General features: G+C 42.7%; 1 long non-coding RNA gene across 1 annotated transcript; it reads left to right on the forward strand.

The window, feature by feature from the left end:
- The first annotated feature begins 816 nt into the window (after positions 1-816).
- On the forward strand, positions 817-5433 carry LOC125935668 (uncharacterized). Its single transcript, XR_007461752.1, has 2 exons — positions 817-1312; positions 5201-5433. It is a non-coding gene; the product is annotated as an uncharacterized LOC125935668 (long non-coding RNA).
- Positions 5434-22166: the final 16733 nt, after the last annotated feature.

A 22166-nucleotide genomic window follows, 5' to 3' on the forward strand; every position in this document is an offset into this window, starting at 1 on the left:
GGTATCAGGAGACAAAAACCACTGGAGGCTGTCTGGGAGGCTGGCCACCACCCATACTTTGCATTTGGAATATATCCCCGCCTCAATCGCAGTTTTGCAAAATTCTCTCCCACTTTTTTTTTTAAATTTTTTTAATGTTTATTTATTTTTGAGAGAGACAGAGACAGAGCATGAGCAGGGGAGGGGCAGAGAGAGAGGGAGACACAGAATCCGAAACAGGCTCCAGGCTCTGAGCTGTCAGCACAGAGCCTGACGCGGGGCTCGAACTCACGGACCATGAGATCATGACCTGGGCTGAAGTCAGACGCCTAACCGACTGAGCCACCCAGGCGCCCCTCTCCCACTTTTAACACTCAGTTCAAAGCCTATTCTTTCCATGAAGTCGGTTCTGATCACTCAACAACTAGGTTTCCTATCATAAGTCTTACTGTTCTTACCATACATATGGCCTTTATCCTTTCATACCTTGTTTTGAAGATGTACACATCTGTCTTTGCTTTCAGTTGGGATTTAAGCATTTGGAGACATGCCCTCTGTCATATAGTTCGCATTCAAGAAATATTTTTTAGGTAGATGAATGAAGGGCTGAATGAGGACTCCAAGCCAAAAGCCCTGGTTCTCCTCCTGGGCACTTTGCCCTGCTGCTTGGCCTCAGCCCACTCTCTTCCCCTCAGTCATAGTTTCTTTATATAATATAAATATAATAATACTTACCCACCTTTCCTTACAGAGGTATGGTTTTTAATGTTTTTTTTTAATTTATTTTTGAGGGGGGGAGGTGCTGAGTGGGGGGGAGGGGCAGAGAGAGGGGGGATACAGAGGATCTGAAGCAGGCTCTGTGCTGACAGTAGAGAGCTCCATGAGGGGCTCAAACCCACAAATTGTGAGATCATGACCTGAGCTGAAGTCAGGGCTCAAACTCATGAACCTTGAGATCATGACCTGAGCCAAAGTCGGATGCTTAAACAACGGAGCTACCCAGGCACCCTATAGGGGTACTTTGAGATTTGAAAAAGGTAGCCTCAAGAAAGAGTTTTCAGGTATATAAACAACAAGGGCAAGGTGAGGTTACCTGGGTCACCAGTGTTGGCTGAAAGGAAGCCTGTTGTCACAGGTGGAGGTCAGTCAATACCTTGATTTCATCCTCAAGGAATAGTTAACACCTGTATCAAGCTGTCAGCATATAAATGCCCTTCATTCCAGCAGCTGCTGTCAGCATAGTTCATGGCTTGTCCGCCCTCGGCAAAGAGGACTGCCTGAACCAGGGCTGAGCCCCTTCACAGTCACACTCTGGAAATGTTGAAGCTCAAAGGTAAGGTCTTTTTTTTCTAGTAGAATTCTCTGGTGTCCTCCTCCTTCGTGTGGTACGGGTTTTCAGTTTTTCTGTTATAGACAGTTGACCAGGTGCAATTTTTTCCAGCCCACCCTTTAAAAGATATTATTCTAAAAATTAACGTAAATTCATCTCTCTTTTTGGGGTACAGTTGAGGCATTTTCATACATGTGTAGAATGATGTAGCCACTACCACCACAATAGGGATGCAGAGTGGCTCTTTCACCCCAGGCAACTGCTTGTTGCTTTCTCTTTGTAGTTGCAACCGTTCCCCGCCCCCCCACCAAACCAGGGGAAACCACTGTTTCCTTCTCTATCACTACAGTTTTGTCTTTTTGAGAATGTCCTGTAAATGGCATCCAATAGTATGTAACCCTTAGGGGTTGGTTCTTTTTACTTTACATGTTTTCGGGACTCATTGCCTTTGTTTCTTTTTCTTAATGGGTAATATCACTTTGTAAGGATGATGTATTCGTTTGTTACCCATTCACCTGTTGAAGTGCTTTTGGAGTGGGATTGCTGGTTCACCTGGTAAATGTCCATTTGGCTTTGTGTTTAGCTACTAGACTGTTTTCCAGAGTGGCTGCACCATTCCAGATGCATTTGCACCAGCAATATATGAGAGACCCATGGTTCCTTGTTCTCACCAACGCTTAGTTGTGTATTGTTTAAAAACAATTCTCATAGATAAGTATTGGGATTTCATGACTTTAATTTGTATTTCCCTTGAAGGTGAAAGGCCTGTTCAAGCCTTTGCCCACTTTCTAATTATGTTGTTTTCCTCCTGTTGAATTTTGAGAATTACCAATGTATTCTGGATATAAGAGTGCATATAGATTCTGCATTATACATGCATAAATTCATGAGATAGCAGAGATTTTAAAAAAAATGGTCCTTCAGATCTTGGCATACTTTCCCAAAATGCTCGCTAATACTTACTTTTCAGTTTCCTTGGTGCATTCCGTCCAGGTTCTATTCCTGAGAGACACACAGTGGAGTGTGCTTACTCCATTTTATCCAGAACTGGAAGCATTCGATGTAAATCTTACTCTTCTTAGTTCTTCAGATTTCTAGTTTCTGTGTTCCATGAAGGTCAGAAGCAAGGTTTATCATCTTTGCATTGCCCTCTGAGCCTGGCAGAGTACCTTGAATGAGATTTTGTGGGTCACGTATTCGACCAGGGAACACTGGGATGGTTGTGTCTGCTACACCATGTGGAGTCTCAGCAAGAGTGGCTGAAATGGCTGGATACGTTTGTGACCGTTTGATTGTGGTCCTGTATCTGGGTCCTAAGTTCTGCCCATCAGCTGGATTCTTCTGCTCTGTGCGACTTCCGCCTGCGCTATAGTATCTGAAATGGCTTCTTGACTCCTGTGTCTGGTGCCAAAACTAAGACCGCTAGAGCCGCTAGGGATGGCTGGCGGTTTGTTCTCCATATGATTTCATTTGTGCTTCCTCACAGCATGGCAGTTTCAGAGTAGTCAGACTTCTTACATAGTAACTGGATTCCCCAAAGAAGTTTACCTACTTATTTCTAATGTTATTCCACTTTGTGGTACCAGTGCATTTTTGTAAACTACCTTCAATTCATTTTAGAACAAGGTGGAATATAAATATGTAAATCAAGGGAAATATAAATTAGGTATCGAGGGAAGATAAAGATGTGTGAAGTTGTTTCCCTAAAGGAGTTTAGAGTCACGCTGGATAGAAGAACTGTAGTCATTAAAAGTTGGCAAGCAGTAGGAAGTGGAGAACATTTGTTTCCTAAAGAGTTGTGTATACAGTGCTATAATTTTTTTTCAGGAAGCAGTGAACACTTCAGGCATCATAAAGGAAGTGGATTTGAGCTGTTTTTCCTTAATTTTTAAAGAGAGAGAGTATTTGGACCAGCTGAGGGAGCTGGAACAATCCAAAAGAGCAGGTGGTTTATGAAAATGTAGACAATGTCAGAAAAGTATAAGGCATATTTTGGGTCCTGGCAATCAGCCAGTTTGGTGCAGTCTGTCCATTGAAATTCTGGGAAGGCTGTTTTCCTTGCTTATGTGTCCATTCACCCATTATCTGGTAACTGTACCTAGGTTTCTTTTTGGGTAACCATCCTCACACTACTCCAAGCCCAGTAGGGAACCATGGGTTTAAGGCTAACCAGAGGAGTACATTCCATGGGATAAAATAATGATTCACGAAGTCAGCAAGATGGAAGGGTAAGAGGTCACAAAACTCACCTCTCTCCTCCTCCCCAGCCCTGCCAGCCACCCCACCTCAAAGAAAAAACAGTAAATAAGTACAAACTGGAGAAAAAAGCTCAGGAAAGGATGCATAAGCCACTCTAAGCCAATAATGCATCCTTATTTCAGAATGGTCAGAGATAAGACTCTGTTACACATATAGGAAATGAACATTTGAACCAAGTATCTGAGAAGAGTGAGGTGGTGAACACAGCATGTAATTAAAGAAAAGGCTTATGGGTAAAAATCAAAAATACTGTGCAGGCTTACAAGGCCTTCTGTAATGTAGTGCTACAGTTGTCACTGTCTTTGCACCTTTGCCTTCCCTGTATCTCCCTCCTCACCCTAAACTTGACCTGTTGTGTGTACCAGATGCCATTCTCTGAACATTCCTTGCTCTCTGAACTTCATGTCTTTGCTGATGTTCTTCCCTCTCTCAAGTGGCCCTTTTTTTTTTTTTTAATTTGGAAAGCTCTTTAATCATCCCTGTGGGCCCACCTAAGTGAACTTTTCCTGTACAGAATTCTGACCCCCCCAATCACCACCACCGAGGTTATTGTGATTCTTCGTCTACTTCTCCATTATAGTATTTACTTCATTGTTGGTCATTGTTTTCATCTGTCTCTCCCATGATTGTGTGAGTTCCTTGAAGGAACAAAATCTTAAAACACCCCAAATCCCTTCAAAGCATTTAGCACAGTACTTAGCATCTCCTAGACAGTAAGTACTTAATAAATGCTTGAGGAATAGGTAGTGAGTACATTAATTAGAAATGGCGGGTAGCAAATGAAGAGAGACCTTGCTGGAGCTCCCCGGCTTCTGTCATGACTGTTCCTGGAAGCTCTTCCATCTGTGCCTGTGGATTACTAGGCATCTCTTACTTGATTACCATAACTTGTTTCTCCTGTGTTTTCCAGTCTCCTTTTAGCTAGGTGTGGCCATGAACGGATTTTTTTTCAGTGGGGTGTACCACTTCCAGGCCTGGACTTCCATGCTCCATGGAAATTTTCCCTTATTTCCCATTTCACTGCCTGGGGAATGCCCAGAGTGACCTTGGAAGCCAAAGATTAAAAGCAGCCTAGGCTCTGTCAGCCTGAATCCTTAGTTGACTGCATGAAACAGAACCCTTCCCCTATCCCCCTTTTTGCCAATCGAGAACACCTGTGCTGAACTACTACACAGAGAGAAACTTCCCTGTGTCAGCCACTGTACTTTGGGGGTCTTTTTGCTTGTTTCCAAACAAACTTTGCTCTGACTCATATAAGACTCAATAGAATTTTGTCAGTTAAACTAGATTCTGAATATGGTGAATATTGTATACAAGGCAGGACTTTGTTCTGGAAAGCCTTCTTCCTGTTGTCTCTGGCCTTTACTTTTTTAGAAAAAGGTCACTTAAGGTATGAGGCACCTGGGCACAGTTTTAGAGCAGTAGGCTGAAGGTGAGCAGGTTAGTTCTATTCCTGGGTCTGCCCCCCACTGGCTTTGGGTTCCCAGCCAAGGAAAATGACGGCATGGATGCTAAAACAGCCACCCAAGGGGAAAACCCATAAAAGCAACAACAATCGCCCCAGCAGAAACGCAGGTGATGGTGATTTCTGCTGCAAGAGAGAATAATGTTCTTATGCCTCCTCTCTTCCAGGCTTCACTAGTCTTAATGCATGATGCCTTCCAACCCTACAGACTCTGCTTACTGATTCCAGGTCTGGCCAGCTGCGAGGAGCATTTGACCTTTCTCTAGTGCCGGCAGACTGCAGATGCACCAATCAAAATGTCTCTGTCCTTGTCAGTGTCAACTTTCTAAGCCATGGGATGAATATTGAGTTTATTTAGTTAAAGACAAACAAATAAAAAATGCCACGAGGAAGAGCACTATTGCTGGAACCCGCCAATCAGTGTTTCCAAACCGCAGATTTTACTGGCCTGAAGTGTAATCTGTTTTTACAGAGCCTGTCCCCAACACATCCACATCCTGGGAACAGGCTCCTTGAGTGTCCATTGCCCACCCAGAGGAGGGATAGCTATTTCTTATCTTCTTCTACCAGACTTTTCTGTGTTTGCTTATGTGGGGAAGGAATTACAGCAATTGTTTCTCAGGGCCAAAGTTCTCAAACAGTCAGATCGCGAATTCTTCATGCAAGGGATTAACACTTCACTCAGTCTCCTCACTGGAACCTTTCATGTCTCTAGGACTGAATGCCCCATGATCTGGCCTTGGGCCCTAAAGGAATTGCTACCACTGACCTTTAAGTAGGCATCAGAATCTCTTGGAGAATGTATTCTAAATGAGTATTGGCTTGCATGGTTCACTCCCTAGGATTCTGGCTCCATACATAGCAGGTGGGGTCCAAGATTCTGCAGTTTTAGTTGTCACCCCAGGTGAATTTGATGCTGGTGGATCTGAGATCACACATGTAGGAACATCCCTTCCTATTGGCTGTGGAGTAATCTTTTAAAAACACAAATAGGTTCATAAATAGCACTAAATTTTTTTGATGACTTGCAGTTGCCATCAGGATCTGGTCCAGACTTCTTAGATGGCTAACGAGGGCTCATTGATAGGGAAGTAGCCTTTGCTTCTCTAGCTTCACCTCTTAGCACCTGTCCCCCTTGTCCTCTTCATTGCCGTCATTTTTCTAATCTGTTTGTACTGCTTTCCCTGCTTTGTGAATGTTACTCTCTGCCTGGAACACTGTTGCCCCTCCGCCCAGTCTTTACCTGGCTAATGAATAGGCAAACCAGACCTCCTTTCTCCTTGGGAAATCTTTTTCTTATTTTCTAAGGAGGTGCCTCATGTCTTGCTTAGGGCTCCCTGCCTGCCCCTCTGGGGAGAGCACTTGGCGCTGTGTGTTTGTTCGCCCTTCACTGGTCTTTGTCTCTGACCAAAGCCAGGGCTTTTGTGGCAGGAATCATGGACTTGTCTTCTGGTCCCCAGGAAGTTTAGTTAAGGGGCGGGACTGTGGTGGGCAGAAGTGAGCCTGAAGGTTTGCTCTTTGAGGTCTCAGCCTATAAAGGATCAGCAAACATTGCTAGAATAACGTGGGAACTGCTTCTGCATCCACCAAAATGGGCAGTCTGATGAAGAAGTAATAAAACATTTTTCCTGGTGTATATCTATCACTGTTAAGTATTTTTGCAACCTCATCTCACTTGTGCAGTCAATACGAGTTGGAAAACAGAACAAGAACTGGCCTAGTACCGTTGATATGCATGCTGGAATGTTTCAAGACTGTTATAACCCAGGTGCTTTTAATTCAGAGGCCCCACCCAAATGTCCCAACACAGGAAAATAACCCATATTCTGATAGAACCTATGTTCTATCTCACTGTATGATTTAAGTAGAATTGCTGAAGGTCAAAGGAACCCAGGTCGCAGCATGAGTGGAGAAGAGCCGTGCCTTCTTGACCTGCTCCCATCAGGACTGCTTCCTGTGAAGGAATATTCCCAGCAAGTCACTGTATGATTCGGTCTCCTTATTGGAGAAATTTAGCCTTCACCTTAATGAATGTGATGGCCTCATGCCTCCTTGGCAAAATTGTCAGCATGAAGAACCTGGCTTGGGAATTAGTTCCTCATTTTTTGCTCAAAAAGTTTGCTGAAGGGAAAGTAACATGGAGAAAGCAAGCAGGTAGAGTTCCGCCTGACTGTTCCATGCATGCACCTCATAATCCACACAATTAACCCCAAAAGCCAAGCTCCCTCTTTCTTACTCCCCTGGGGAAACAAAGTAAATAAAAAAAGAAACTAAGCAATGTTAAGAATAGGAAGCACTTGCTCCCTTTGAGAATTCAGAATGTGGGTGCCCACCATCAATTAATACCAGGGAAATAACAGGAAATTCTCTGGAGGGAAATGTGAAAAAGGGAGGCACTTGCTTTTGAGCTGTCTGAATAATGAGCCTACGGAAAGCCAGTATCTTTATTTTTCAGGCTGTTGCTACCTTCTCGTGAATACCACTAGTGTATTTCCTTCCAATAGCTTTTAGCCTTCCAGGGAACAACAGAGCCTTGCCATTCCCCTGGCTTCCCAAGAGCCTGCAAAGCAGACATCCCTGATCCCATTCTCTAAATGGGAAAACAGAGGCTCAGAGGTTGAGTGATTTATTTAAAGTGCAGCATAAGCAAGCAAAGAAGCCAGCAGGAGATAAGAGCTTGTCTAACTCCCCAGTCAATTTTCAGTTCCCCAGATAACAAAGAACCTAAATAAACCTACATCAACACCATATGGTATCAGCAAAGCAGGGGGATGTTGGGCACTTGTATTAAAATGTGCTATAAAGGAAAGATAGTTTGGATGTGTGAATAGTCAGGGAGCAAACCATTGTTTTGATAATTCTCAACATTTTTAGTTCAGTAACCCAGTATGACATAAGTTTTGATGGACTAGACAACTTGACTAATACCTATCCAGTCCTTATTTTTAACAGAAAATATAATAAGTCACAATTGTTATGAATACTCAATAGGTAACAGCTTAATTATGCATGCTTAGAACTCTGGCTTATAAATATGCTTCTTGGTGGGAAATCTTGAGGACCCTTTCAAGAACTTGCCTTGAGTTTTGAAATGAAAATACATTTTATTGTGTTCTTGTGTGATAAGCTGTTACAGAATTTTCTTCAGTGCCAGTAGGAAATGTAGATTTGGTTAAGCTACACTGCAAACCTGTTAACCTATAACAGTCACCAACTAATCCAATGTACGGCCCCCTGGACACAGTGATGCATCCCACTAGGCTGCCATAAGGGCAAATACGATTTGTCTATAGAATTAGGCTTCGCAGTTAGAGTCCCTGTTTTGGGTGTGATATCCTGTGGACTGCACGCAGATTTAGTGTCCCCAAACAGATGGGCTTTCCCTTTATGGGCCACTCTTAAGTTTTCTAGGCAAACTGCAGCTGCGCTAATGTCCCTTTGTGTAAAGGAGTGTTTAAGTTGAACCACTTCCCTTTACCTGATGGGTATTCAGAGTTTTGAGCCAGGGACAACTGGGATATGCCAACATCTGCAGAAAAGGAAGATTTCCTTCTTCGTGCTCTTTAGGATTGAGTGTGAGGGGCAGGAAAAGCTTCTCTGGGTAGCAGTGAAGGTCTTTAGTTGCAAACAACAAACACACTGTAGCTAATAGAAGCAGGAAGGGGAGTTTGGCCAAGGATTCGTGGTGGATTATGAAGTTTCTAGGAGCTACGTTGAAAAGCTAGGAGGGTTTGCAGATAGGAGCAGTGCCCGTGCCATACTGCCAGAGTGTTCCACAGGAGTCCTGCTTCCAAAAGCTGGATGAGTCTCTGCCTTCCTCCCAGAATGTTTTCCTCATGGCATTGTCTCCTTTATTCTTTCAATCTGAAATATCGTCAGTTATTAGTAGATTGGTGACAACTGGGTCACATTTTTGAAAACCTATCTGTAGCTACAAAGGAGCCTGGGAAAGCAAGTGTCTCACCTCTACTTTGGGCAGGCAAAAGATTTCCCAAACGGTGAAAGGATGTTCAAAATATAGATGGTGACCCACAACATAAACTATTTCTACTATGTCTACTGTTTGACTGTTTAACAGTCCTATAAACTTTGTTCCATACTAAAATTCTAAAGCCCTCCAATCTCAACAACAAAATGCTTCCGCCCAACATCATGCAGTAATTCCTTGTAATGGAAAAATGTGCCCACCTTCTCCTCAAAAAGGGGGTCATGTCTTCTCACTTGTCTCACCAACCTCTTAGCTCAAGTCACCAGGGGATGTTCACCTTCTCCAACTCTGTTGCAATTTCATCTTGATATTCTGTGACCCAGAGACTAAAATGTAAAGTTAATTACCATTTGATGTTATCCACATACCCTATAGAAAAGGGAAGGGAAACAGAAGAAGGGGAAGAAGGAAGAATACTCAGTACATATACATAGAAAGGAAGAGAAATAAATGGCTGCTGTTATCATTGTCTCCGCAAGTGGTCTCATGCATGTGCATGGTTTAAATGACCTCATCCTCCACAGCCATGCCATGTTCTTTTTGTCTCCAGAACCCGTGTGTCAGCACGTTACAATTCTTTACCTGACAAGGTGACTCCAGCTTTCACTTCTCAACAAATGGAACCTCCTCTTAGCAGTCCTTCGTATGTGTGGTTGCCGTGGAATTTTACCAGTGGACATGGCAATACGCAGAGGGACCCAAAAGGATCTCCTGGGTTCCCAAAATAGCCTTTCTACAAAATGGCATAAACTACCCTATATTGCCTTGTTAATCAGAGTCAATCTTCCCAGTCAACACTGAAAACCCCTTTGTTGCCTTTTTTTCCAGTGCCATGAAAGTCTAAAATATCCTCCTGATAAGGAGTTTCATTTTCTAATTCTATGAAACATTCCATGCTCCTGATAGAACTCTTCTTCCCTTGACCACCCAGACTTTAACATTGGCAGTGTCCATAATTGCAGGGATTGAAAACAAAACTTTTTCAATAAGATCATTAGATGTAACATTGAGAGCTGCCCTTTTGTTTGTACCTTTTGGTTTTAAATTCTGTGTACTTTGGTTATAGAATTGAAAATAGTGTCATACATTTATCATAGTTCAGAGAATGTGCTACGTCTTATACACACCACCCAAATTCCTAAGGTGGTGTTGGTCGGCTGGCACCAGCTGGCATCATACCGAAGAATTCAGTAGATCTTTTCCACCATTCTGCAAATCCAGTTGCTTTTTGGTGATAGACCATGGGAATTCCGAATTTCCTGAATCATTGAAGGATTCTTAAATATGCTCAAGTAAAATTTTCTAGGACTCATTCTTCCTACTAAGGTGTTAACTCTGGTAGAAGACACTTGGATAAGCTATGATTTCAAAATTTGTTGACCCCATAAGGGTTTAACTCTGACTTTAGCCTGAAAAGTACTAGAAGATACTGTACTTGGAGGACCCTGTTGCTCTGACCATGCCCTGAGCAGAGTTTAAGCTCCCTAGTGCTGATGGAAGTAATCCTTGAATTATTCATGCCATTCACATTGTTTTCATGCCAACCCTTGTTTTCATGAGATATGAATTCCAGGTACTGCAGGCAAATATTTAAAATAATTTACCAATGTCCCATCTGCTAATGCTGTCTGGGGTTTTTACTGCCTTACTCTCACTAGATGGCCCATTCTTGTTGTGTTTGTGACCCAAAATCACTCCTCAAATCATTTTCTGTATTGATCAAGGGGTTCTTAGCTGCAAACTACAGAATCCACTTAAGCTAACATGTGCACAGGTGTAATGTATTAAGCCATATTAAGCAGTTCACAGAGGCCAGAAGATCAAATATAGAGGTGTTAAACCATAAACAGGGTCCACATGACCCCGAGCCTGCTGCAGTGGAAGCCCTCCTCCTGCTGCTGCCAGCATAGCCCTATGGCTCACTTGGCTGATGATGGGCATGGGATGCCTCCACTAGGACTTGGGATAGGGCTTCTTCTGAAAAATGGCCCACTCTCTCTCCAGCACAGTCTATTCAACATTTCCTACTACATGTCACTCTCTTCTAAGCTTAAATCTCACAAAGAAACATTTGATCCTAGGTCCTTGTCATGTAACTGTGCCCTAGCCTGCAGAAGAAACTGGGAGATGTAGGGTACTGCAGGATTCAAAAGGTGGGAAATTTCCTTGATAGATCAAAGATATTCCAAGCATAAATAATGTCCATTACCACATAAAGCTAGTTCCCATTTTATTTTATTTTTAATGTTTATTTATTTTTGAGACAGAGAGAGACAGAGCATGAATGGGGGAGGGGCAGAGAGAGAGGGAGACACAGAATCGGAAGCAGGCTCCAGGCTCTGAGCCATCAGCCCAGAGCCTGACGCGGGGCTCGAACTCACAAACTGTGAGATTGTGACCTGAGCTGAAGTCGGACGCTCTACCGACTGAGCCACCCAGGAGCCCCAGCTAGTTCCCATTTTAATTAGAGTAAGATTGTTTGGTTCTGAATAATATATTACATCAACCCACTGGTACATAGGAAATCGTGAATGGAATCTAGGAAGGGACTTCCAGAAGTGATCTGATTGAGCCTCAAATATTTGCCTCCTATAAATGAAGTGTACAGAATTATTTATTCCCATTGCACTGGTGAGGCAAGTGAGTCCTAAGGAAGTCAAGTGTCCTGCACACTGCTATTCAAATTCCCACCGAGATGTTATCTTTCTTAAAATTTGATTTTAATGCTAGGCATAAGTTGATACATAGAACAAGGCTGAACAAGTAGATTGACAGGAATGCTCAAAGACTTCATATGTTTTTTGAAAGGAGCCATGGGAATTTTATACAATGTACTAAAAAACAAAACAAAACAAAAACCAACCCAGCAACTGTAGTGGACATCTTTTGTTATGTGCTTAACATCTGTTCCCCTTTCTTTGGGTAGTAGAATTTACTGCTAGGAATTCCACTCCCCTACATTTTAGCCCTTGTGGTTGGCTAACCTTCTGTCCTTCCATTCCCCAGCCCTGGATGAATATATAACACAGCTGTGAACAATCAGAATATTCCATCTCCCTGCATTGTGGATAGCCATGCCACCCAAATCTGTGTGCTAAAACTCTGTCTTTGGTGGGAATACTGGGTGAGGAACTCCCTTTCTCCCAGTCTTCAAGTGGCAGGTATATTCCTAGAGCTCCTGGGGTCCCCATACAGATGGCTGCCTGAGAATAAGATCAACACTGAGAAAGCCAGAACTGAGGGGTAGGGAGAGTCTGGATACTGATGATCTTTGTAAGCCTCTGGATCCAATCAATCAGTCCACCCCCAAGAATTTCAACTATTTAAGCCACCAAATTTTTTCTGTTTTGATTTTTGTCTCACATGACTTTTTATCAAGTTTTTTACACTTGCACCCGAAGGAGTCTTACCTGATCACCCATAAGGAGGCTTCTACATTGTTGTGGCCTCTGTGGTAACCTCTGGGTGAGGCATGCAGCCTCTTGGAGTGCAGGATATCAGAGTGCCTTCGAGGTCACTTAGTCCAGTGCCCTCCACTTGGCAGTTCTAGTTCCTTCAAAGGCAGTTAGGACACCAAGCACCAAGTCAGCCATCCTCACTCCCAGGTACCTCTATTCAGTTTATATCCCACACAATAAGTCCATATACCGCTTTACAGAAGTCATAAAATTAAGTCAGGATGTTCCACACCCAGGTGTATACACTGTTTTGAAGAAGGTTCCCTTAAGGCCTTGGAATTCCTATTATAGGACAAGACCAAATTGTAAGAATTAGTTCATCTTCCAAAAAAGAAGATTATATTCCTATTTACCAGTGAGGTGGAATGATTAGATAATTCCTTGAGCATTTCACAAAAAGATTATACCAAAACCACTGTTGATGTTGTCTGTAATATATGTATCATGTCCTATCACCACCATCTTGGTGCATGAGGTTATTTCTCGTGTGGGAGGGGAATCTCTCTAGTGCATTGCCAAGGAATACGGTGCCCCTGAATGAAAGAAGGCTGACAAAAAAGAGTACCTACTTAATGATACTATTTACATAAAACTCCAGAAAATGCACATCAACCTACAGCGACAGAAAACAGATCAGTGGTTGTTGGGGATGGGGATGAAGGGGTTGTGGGGGATGGATTGTAAAGGCACACAAGGAAACTTTGGAAGTGACAGGAATGTTGGGTATCTTGATAGAATGTAATATATCAATATATATATATATGTATATATATATATATACATATATATATATATATACACATATATATATATACACACACACACATATATTCTCCAAACACATTAAATTGTATGCTTTAAGTACGTATATAAAAAAATAAATAGGTATAGTTTGTTGTATGCAAAAATCAACCTCAAGAAAGTAGTGAAAAGAGAAGTGTATGTACCAAACTAAGTAAATGAAGCATGAAATGAAGAGCAAATCGAGCTGTAAGGCATATAGGAATTTAGTGGAAGCCTCCACCATCCTGAGTGAGCCCCTTACGCCTAGAGAAGCTTACCACAAAGTCAGACGAGCTTCCCAAGCACAATCTACCTTAAAAGGCCTGTTTGTCCCATGTTTTTCCCAACCTGTGCACATCAGTACCTGAAATTCCTACCAGTATCCTCCTTCCTGCAGAGCCACTGGAAGCAGGGCCTTTTCAACAGAGTGTGTGTTTCATGCTACCTAATTAGCTAATGCCTTTCTTTATTTACACCGGTGGCTCCTAACCTTTCCTCCCGGGAACCCTAAATTATACACCAGGGAGATTCTGTGACTCAAAGGTTCAAAAGTAACTCATATTTTTTCAAGCGATGAGTTTGCATGTCAGGATAATTAGGAGAACCCCCAAAACAGCACTTAAACCTTGGGTGGCACTTACTCCTCGCCCAGTCCTTCTATCTCTGTTGCCCTCCTCTGTCCCTTGATCCACTCACTTGGAAGCAAAGACAGACCATTGTGACTGTGACTGCCTCCTTTGACCCTGGCCTCATGTTGCTGTGATCCCACGGCTGAATTTTCCTTCCAGCTCTTTCATGCCTGTCCAGCCCCTCCAATCCATATCATTTATTGTACTGTTTTTTTTTCTAAAAAGTCACTCAAATGGTTCTTTATGATCTAGTGTGTAGATCTTTAGAAGTGCTGCTTTCCATGCTGTCCTGGGTAGCTTTGCAGAGTGATTTGTTGAGCATGATCTATCTATATGGGCCCACAGCCACTGTGCCAAGATTGGTGCGTGGGAATAATAGATAGGACTGGTAAATGTAGAGTGTAGGGAGGACATGGGGTTGAAACCAGGAACAGGAGGGTGCCAGGTCCTGATAGGGGTGCTGATAGGCTGGAGTACAGGCTGTTGGAGGTCATATGGAGACCCTGCCTACTGTTTTGAAGAAGGACTTCAAGTCTGTCTGCAGGACTTCCTCTATGTCCTCTTTCTCAGCAGTTCAGAAACATGCTGTGAGGCTCTGGACACCCCTCTTCCGGGCAGTCTATCCTCCGAGGAGCCTGGAATCCACACGTGTCTTGTTTCCACACAGAGGAAACAATTCAGATTTAAGTTAAGCTTTTAACTTAATGATGCGCTAATCTGTGCATCTTGAAGGGGACAGCGTGGAGCCTTGCTTTTGCTCTTGTATCTATATCCTGGTGCAGTCACACACACAGGCCTCATTTGTGAAGATGTCTCTGAAATGTATTCACTGAAGATAATTATAGAGGTCTAACACTTCTGCTCTTCAATTAATGCTATAAAATTAATGGTCCTTCATTTTTACATCCTATGCAAATGATGGTGTCATCTCCAACTGTAAGCCTCTCTACTCGCACACTGAATATGATTAGTGTCCCTTTAAGCTGAATTAGAGCATGTGACCTTCTGGGCTATGGCAGGAGTGAAACCTTCGCACGCTATTTCCAAGGTTTCTTTATGATATGTTCTTAAAAAGCAGAAATTCAGACTTGACACCAAAACATGTTTCAGTGACTGATCCTTTGGGGCTGTGGCCTTAGGAGAGGGCAGACAGGACCTGGAGAACAGCCCATAAATCTCCTGTTTTCAGCCTGAGATTTGCCAGGCTCCATAATCAGCACATTTCCAAACAAAGGACCGATAGATTCCTGTAAGATAATGAGACAGGTATAATGGAAATGCAGTGGTACTCAAATATTGTACCCATTAGAATATCCTTTTGCAAATAGACCCAGGGGAATGCTTGGCCAGGGAGTAGATGTATTTTCTTGCCGACAAGTTCTGAGAACTAACAAAAATGGCTGGCACCGTAGCTCAGAAAGGGAACCATTAAGATTATTTTATTTCGAAGACTGGAGCAACAAAAACTTAGGACTTGGTGGCTGCTGACAAGGATGGTGACATGTTTCAGGAATCACAGTGCGTGCATATCCATTCCAGGAGATGTGTTCCTGCACTGCAGGCAGTTCGCAGGAGCTGAAGATACTGGAGAGCTCGAGTGCCCTCACACCCAGAGTCTGTATCCTCACTCTGCTTTGGAGAGTTTTGTCAAGTAATGGGATTCCAGCTAGTAGTTGAATGCTAGGGAGAGGGAGCACTTGAAGAGGACTGGGGACTGAGGAAAGAGATAGAAGGGACATGAGAAAAGGAGAACATAAAGAACCTTGACCAGAGGAATTGAATCATAGGTTGATGAATTTTGAGGTCTCTGGCAGCCAGGATCGCTTGGATTGACAGATGCACTCCTGAAGCCAAGTTCAGAGTCATTCATCCTTTGTGATCTGCTGAATTGCATGAGAGACAAATATTCAGAGAATTTTTGTCTCTGAGGCAAGAGAGAATTCCTTGGCCACAGGAACCCTGACTGTGAGTTGAGAAAACTCAGAAGCCTGCAAGAAGCAGGTTTAAATAGTGTACCTGTAGCCGCAGGTTCGCCCGGTGGGTAATGGGAGTTGAGTGTAGGGAAACTGCTGAGTTTTTGCAGGAGGGATGTTGCATCTCAGTGAAATAAAAAGTTGGCAGTGTGGGTGGCATCACTTTGCACAGCCATGTTGCTGGTTTGTGAACAGCTGTGGCTGTACCAGGTAAGCAGCCTTCCTGGTGTCCTGCTCCTTCAGGCTTCAGAGTAAGCCTTTCAGGGAGATGCCCCAACACATGGTTATGGATCTGTAGGATGAACATGGGGGCTGTATCAGAAGTAGGAACTGACTTTTGTGTGTATAATGAGGGAGAGAAAATCGTATTCACCAGAATTCCTCTTAGAGCTCTGAATATATTCGAATGAAGAAATATTTTAATAAGCCACTTGGGGTGGAGGGTGAGACCCAAGAGTATCGTCAAACTAGAGAAGTTATTATTAAACTGCTCTGCATGTGATAAGGAGAGGAATTTGTCATAATCGTAAGAGGGAAGAGGAGAGAAAAGAAAAGTGAGGGGAAATGGGGGGGGGTGTTGGTGAGAGGTGGTGCCCTATGTGAGGAGAACCCCTCTTCATGGCTCTGACTCCAGCCCCAACTCTTAAATAAAGTGAGGAAGCTCTTCATGGGTTTTTTTTTTTTTTTTTTTTTGAAGATCCCTGAAGGAGCTGAGTTTTGGGTCTGGTTAAAGTGGGTGAAATAGAGGCAGCACCCATGAGTGTGAGCCTCAGTGGGGAGGAGCCCACTAGAGTGTTAATTCTGGGCAATCCCAGGATCACAGCACAAACATTGGATTTTAATGGGTGGTAGAATTGGTTTTGAATCAGGTTCCTCTTACTTGTCCAAAGGCAGGGCAAGTGGGAGTGTGGGCAGCTGAAATCTAGGTTATGATATATATATATATATATACATATATATGTATGTATATATGTATACATATATATACATATATACACACACACATATACATATATGTATACATATACATACATATATATACACACACATATACATATATGTATACATATACATATATACATATATGACCATAAAGCAACTGGAATATCTGAAGATGCCAGTTATTAGTATATTTTGTATGAGACATGCTATTTAAAATAAAAGGAAATATTATAGAATCTAATGAACTTGGAGATAGGGTCTTTACAGAGGAAATTAAGGTAAAATGAGGTCATATGGGCAGACTGTAATTCATGTAATTTACTTGGGAGATAGGGCTTTCAAAGAGGTAATTCAGTTAATCTAAGGCCATTAGCGTGGCTCCTTGATCCTCTATCACTGGTGTCCTTATAAGAAGAAATATCAGTTTCAGGCAGCCAGGCACAGAGGAAAGACCTTGTGAAGAGGCAGCAAGAGGGGGTTGTCTGTAAGATTAGGAGAGAGTCCTCACAGGAAACCAACCCTGCTGGCATCTTGGTCTTGAATGTCCAGCCTCCAGAACTATGGGAAAATAAATGCCTGTTGTTGATGGCACCCACTCTGTGGTATTTTGTTCTGGGAGCCCAAGCAGACTAATCACAGAAGGGAATGAACCAATACTTGATTAACCTGCTCAAATGAATCCCCAGCTCTTCTCCCCAGCAAGCATCTCACTCTGCTTGCAGACCCCGCCTTCTTTCTCCCCTTGCTTTCATTGCTTCTGGAACAGTCTGCTTCACGTTGTGAGACTCCTGTCCTGGTGATTGTACATCGTCCAAAAGATGGGGAGAAGCACCACCTAACTTGTGGAGGGTGGGCATTCTGTGAGGCCACTCTGGGTCTTCCACCTGTCCACTTCTCGGCCTGCCTTTGTCTTCTGTGGATGCGAATAATGAAACTCTGAGGATTGACAATAAACTTCATATAGTGAAAAAAAAAAAAAAAAGAATATCAAATATCTTTCACAAAAAAAAAAAAAAACTCTGAGGAGGGATGGGCATTTTTTTTTAAATGATAATAATGAGTAAACTACTCAAGAAATTACACAATACATAGGAGGCTGTAATTCTGCTTTTCATCTCTCCTAAAAGAGAAACTTTGTCCCAATACTTAAAGCATTTATTGTATCTTAAAAGCACACTCTTATTTCTGGTTCAGAGACTTACTGTGGCATTTATAATTATATTCTGGAGACAACATTGTTAAAAATTTGGGTTTTTTTAAAAAGTGATTTTTTTTTTTTAATTTTTTTTTTCAACATTTTTTATTTATTTTTGGGACAGAGAGCGACAGAGCATGAACGGGGGAGGGGCAGGGAGAGAGGGAGACACAGAATCGGAAACAGGCTCCAGGCTCCGAGCCATCAGCCCAGAGCCTGACGCGGGGCTCGAACTCACGGACCGCGAGATCGTGACCTGGCTGAAGTCGGACGCTTAACCGACTGCGCCACCCAGGCGCCCCTAAAAAGTGATTTTTAAAAAAAAATATGTAATTACCTATTCTCCCAAAGTGGTGTGATTTGCCTTTTTTTTTTTTTTTTTTTTGTCATAACTCATCCTAAACAACCCATTTTTAAAGAAAAACTCCGAAGTAACACATGGGTGCCTTGGCCTTGGCATAGTTAAACTGCGACACATGGTGATTTCTGCAGGAACATTAAACTGAAGTCATAACAATGGGTAATATTTTAATATAATGGAAAATGATCATTAACTTTTCTCGACAGGAAGGAAATGAATTTTCCTCCTTGTACACATTCTGAGGAAAGTAGGTATGAGAACATTTCAAAGGCTGTTCTAGCCAACCAGAATAGGCTGCAAGAATCCTACTGACGATAGCTTTACAGAGTCTGGTGTCAGCAAACTTAACCGATAGAGCTTGAGAGGAAAAGAACGTGGTTCAATAGGTGTAAAGGAATAGGTGTAAATGAACTTCAGATTTTGGAGTATGATTATTCTTGCACAAAGTCAAGTACCTTTCCCAGGAGTCTTTCTCAAATCTCAGGTGAATCACTATTTTTATCATGTTTTCTCCCCCACCCACTCATAGCAGGTAGACTATTAAACTTCCATAGGCCCATTTCAACTTAAAATGGTGCCCAGTAATATGCTAAGTATGCCTTTATTGAATGTCCTGTGTAAGTCACCAGTGCTTCAAGGTATTTTTGTAGATATCTCGGACTAAGGTATAAATTGTGTTTTCAGAAGTCGTGAGTCTCAAAAGTTGTCTTGGCTACAATTTTGATTTTGTCCCGGTCCCTCAGGCCACCACCCCTCAGTGATTCTCACCTTGTCCCACCTCTTGTAACCTCTGTGTCTTTTTCATTTTTGTCTGTCGCCATAGTCCTTAGCTGCCCAAATACAAACTGTCGAGAATAAACACTCGAGGATTCTCCTCCCAACATTTACATCCAAGTCAAAACAAAAGGGAACAGAAGCCAGATTCATGAATTCATTGATGAAACATCAATGAGGGAAATACAAAGAAAGCAGACTGATTCTTAACCCATCAAGACAAAGTAACCAATTGATTCAGTCTTGCCATTTCATTGTTTTTGGAGATCATGGACACACACCTCTGAGGGTTTCCCCTTGCATCCCACATTGCTTGTCTTACTGGTTTGTGGGTGGGTGTGTACCTTCTGGCTGTTCACTATTACAGAAATGGCGATCTGGCACTTGATCCCCTCCTCCACCATCACAAAGCAGCTGGTTGTTACACAGACTGGGATCCGCTCACCACCCACCTCACCCACTTTAACAACTGTTGGCACGGGAGTCTGCAGCGACTGTCGCAGATGTACACTCCTTCCCCATGATGCCGCCCCCCGCAGCAGTTCCCTTGCATGATGACCCCTGTTTGTAGCTGGCAGGACTTGTCTGCAACTTGCATCATTAAGAAAAACCTTTTCACGCCTCTCCAGGTTGTCATAACAGATCAAATTTTTGCCTACTACATTACTCCCTTCCCCATCCTCCTGATGCCCATTGAGGCCCTGGGAAAGGAATTTCTGCTGGAAGTACTCCTACTCTGGGTGCTTGTGAATCTTTGGCAAACTCTGCGACGGCCCTGTCCTTCCTCTCCCCAGTCCCTTCCTCCTCGTGGGCATAAAGAACTGGCAGAGAACCGCATTCCTGCCCTCCTGTCACCGGGCTGGGCTGTTCCTAGCTGTGCTGTGCTCCCGTCAGGCTTGGGGTCCTCACAGTCTGGCAACAGAGTTCTTCTGTGAGCAGTTCTGGAGGGGCATAGGGCTTTAGTGAACAACAGAGGAATGACAAGATTTTTAAAAATCCCATCTCGAAGTCGGCAAAATCAAACAGCAAACAGAAACAAAACAGAAACAGGTTTTTAAAAATGAAAGTCTGACTTGAGTCTCGGCTGTTAGGATTCTGATGGATTCACTACTGAGTGATAGCCCATGAAATATATTTTGTCTGCTCTACTTCTCACCCTCTCTATATCTTTGCATTCTTCCTCCCCATACCCATTTCATCAGGGTCTTAAGCCCTTATAATAAAAAGTAAAATCAGGATGGAGTTGGAGAGGTCTGGGAAAGGACGGAGAAGCCAGTAAACATCAAAATCAAAATGTCTTTCCATCTTTTCCTCTTACTGGCTACTTTGCCCAAATGAAGGAGATCTTCCTTCAGTCCCTCCCTCCCTAGCCAGGGCCACCACGAGACACTGGGTCTTAATTTTTCCCTCTATTTGAAGCCTAGTTTTTTTTTTTTTTTAATTAATATACTAATACAGGGAGATGTCTAGAAATAGAAAATACTAGAAAGAAGGTTGGGGCATGACAGTGCTGTTCTTGGGACAGTGAGGTAAAATGGAGAACCTGAAGTCAGTAACTGCATCCAGGTAGGTCCTTGTAATAAAGGACTGTCCCCTATGCCCACTATAGTTGCTTAGTGGTAAGGACAACAAGGACAAACCCAATGTGTTGGCTGCTGATGTTCATTCAGTCCTCACTTCTGCTCACAGTGCTTCCTGGCAGTCGTCCGTGGCGCCATATGCTTTGGGGAGGTGGGAATGCTGAATGTTGAATGCTGTGGTAATGGGGAATTGAGTCTTACTGCTTCGTAAGATTCCGGGTGGCAGAATTGTTCTGAAAAAGAACATGTCCCTGTAGGTGTGTGATGGGAGTCTCAGGACAGGACTCTGAGGGAGTCCTGAGGGACTCTTCAGGGAGTCTCTCCTCTATACTGTTAGTTATATGGGCGAGGAAATGAAGATCCAGAGAGGCAAAGCAACTTGCCCAAAGTCACATCGGTGGTTAGTGCTTAGGTACAGCATTAGAATCCACATCTGGAACTCCTGATTTCTCACGTCCTTGAGACCAATGCACCACTCGTGAACCTCAGGCTTCAGGCCACACCCTGTGACTTTAAGGGTGACCCTAAAGGTACTGATGCTTCCCATATTTTTAGCCAGTAAGGTATCAAGAATGTTTTTTGCTGTCTTATACCAAGCAATTAATATGAAAACACGAAGAAGTAATATAAAGAAAGAAATATGGCTTTCTAGTCAAAATCAATAGCAGCTCTGCATAGACCATGGCTTATGCTCTTGGAACCTTGGTGTCCTAGTCTGGAGATCATGGTCATAGCTTAGGATACCACCTCTTGTGAACATGCACGGTAACAGATGCAGAGCATCAAGCAGAGAGACTGGCATATAGTAAATACCTAATGACAGTTATTTTAGCAGGAAGTAAGTGTCCTCTAAAATCCCACAGTAAGCCCTGAGCCCAAGAAGCTAGGTCACTGGGACAGAAGCCTGGAGTATTTGTGGCACAGAAAGAAGTCTTGTCACATCAAGGTCCCTTCAACTGCTGTTAAAGCCCAGGCAATTAAAATTCCTAGACCAAGGGCACTTGTGTATGGACATATGTATTGGAATAACTTTTTTCTGATGAGATGATTTCCCAAAAAAAGCATCTAAGAAAATCAGTGTCTGAAGTGGTATCTAAAGGAGGAAAAAGTGGTTTTAGAACTTTCCAGTGATGTATGGATGCCTGGTGAAATAAAAAGAGAGAAATAGGCTTGAATGAGAAAAGAATTAACAGGAAAAAATGTTTTAGAAAGAACTCAAAGTCAGAAGAGGGAGAATCAAATCTTAACTTTGCCTTAATTGCTGTGTGACTTCAGAAAAGTCCTTTAACTCCTCTGTGTTTCAGTCTCCTCATCCGTTAAGTGAAAATAAAATTAAAGGCCTCATAGTGTTACAGAGATAATGTATAAGGAACTCTTTTGACGAAATAAAATGTATACACTTATTCATTTTAAGTATATAACAAAGATAGTTATTCAGATTTTTTTAATT

The sequence above is a fragment of the Panthera uncia genome (genome assembly GCF_023721935.1).
Source record: "Panthera uncia isolate 11264 chromosome A1 unlocalized genomic scaffold, Puncia_PCG_1.0 HiC_scaffold_17, whole genome shotgun sequence".
In the NCBI taxonomy this organism is placed as follows: Eukaryota; Metazoa; Chordata; class Mammalia; order Carnivora; family Felidae; genus Panthera; species Panthera uncia.